This window comes from Mandrillus leucophaeus, unplaced genomic scaffold (assembly GCF_000951045.1).
Source record: "Mandrillus leucophaeus isolate KB7577 unplaced genomic scaffold, Mleu.le_1.0 Scaffold277, whole genome shotgun sequence".
Lineage (NCBI taxonomy): Eukaryota > Metazoa > Chordata > Mammalia > Primates > Cercopithecidae > Mandrillus > Mandrillus leucophaeus.
The window spans coordinates 1333410-1335282 of NW_012102887.1; positions in this window are offsets into that span (position 1 = coordinate 1333410).

Below are 1873 nucleotides of genomic sequence, written 5' to 3' on the forward strand. Positions count from 1 at the left end.
CAACAAAACAAAACAAAACAAAACAAAACAAAAAGAAGCAAAAATGTCTTCAGATGTTGCTAAGTGTCTCCTGGGGGCAAAATTGCCCCTCATTGAGATCCACTGCTCTACAGAAATATAAGGGAGAATACCCCACATCATAGCACTCCGGAAAAGGATGCCAATTTAGGAATAGCTTTTGAAGGCTGCAAAAGGGCTTTACATGAAGTTCTTCTTTTCTTTTAATTTTTTGGAGACAATTTCTAGGACATACGATTCTTTTTTTCTTCTTTGAGACCAAGTCTCACTCTGATGCCCAGGCTGTTGAACCTCTGCCTCCCGTATTCAAGTCATTCTCATGCCTCAGCTTTCCGCATAGCTGGGACTACAGGCATGAGCCACCCCCGGTTAATTTTTGTATTTTTAGTAGAGGCAGGGTTTCCCCATGTTAGCCAGGCTGGTCTCAAACTCCTGACCTCAGGTGATCTGCCTGCCTCAGCCTCCCAAAGTGCTGGGATTACAGGCATAAACCACCACGCCCGGCGGGACATATGATTCTGAAGGGGTTAAGTACCTGGGGTGGTGAAAGAAGGCAAGAGTGAGCCTTGATGAAAGCTGTGGACTTTGGGTGATTATGATGTCTCACTGTAGGTTCACCAGTTGTAACAAATATACCACCCTGGCATGTGATGTCAGTAGTGAAGGAGGCTGTGTTGGGGAGGACAGGGGGTATAAGGGAACTCTGTACTTTTGGCTCTATTATTATTATTATTTTTATTATTATTATTATTGAGATGGAGTCTCACTCTGTCACCCAGGCTGGAGTGCAGTGGCTCGATCTTGGCTCATTGCAACCTCCGTCTGCCGAGATCAAGCAATTCTCTTGCCTCAGTCTCCCAAGTAGCTGGGACTACAGGTGCCCACTACCACTCCCAGCTAATTTTTGTATTTTTTAGTAGAGACGGGGGTTGACCAGGCTGGTCTGGAACTCCTGACCTCCAGTGATCCACCTGCCTCAGCCTCCCAAAGTGCTGGGATTACAGGGGTGAGCCACCGCACCCGGCCCTCAGCTCAATGTTGATGTGAACCAAAAATTGCTCTAAAAAATAAGGTCTTTTAAAAGAGTATACATCATTTACCCTAAGCTAAGGAAACTGGGTCACATAGGGACCATGGCTTTTTAAGGGACATGAAACCTGCTGGTGGCAGAGGCTCTTGGCTAACTCATCCACTACTCCAGGTGTATAGGACAAGAGGGGAACATGAGCCAGTGCGGGAAGCTTACTTTGAAATGCACCGTGACTATCAACCCAAGATGGATATCTTTCCCATAGTTTGACGTGTGAATCCACAGCAAAAGTCAGTCTGAAAACAGGTGAGAAAGTCTTCTGAGATGTTAGCCAAGGGACCTTATGACACGTGAAGCTTTGCGAGTTTGCTTCTCCATGTGGGATCTCACCTTCTCTTGCATTCTGCAGACAGCACCTGAAAACAGAAAAGGCTTCCTTTAGAGGAGGGGGAAACCAAGGGAAAGATCCTCTCGGGGCCAAGGAATTCTGATGCATAGAATATAGGAGATGGGCTTTCATCAAATGAGACTCATAGATTACACTTGCAAACTGCTAGGTTAAAACGAGACTAAATATTTAAGAAACATGTTGTTTTTATGAGAAGCATGACTTGAGGAAGAAGTAAATGTGAAAATAAGCAATTCTATGAAGTCAGAGGTGTTCAATGAGGAAATACACTCAGGGTCTTGTGAAATTCCTCCAGGGAAGCTGGAGGAAACAAGGAAGTGGCCGCCTGCCGCGTGTTAGGCCTGGAAGGGGTATTTAAGAGCCCCTGTAGCAAAGGACATCAGACCTCTTCACCCCTGCTGAGTCCTCCCTCCTCA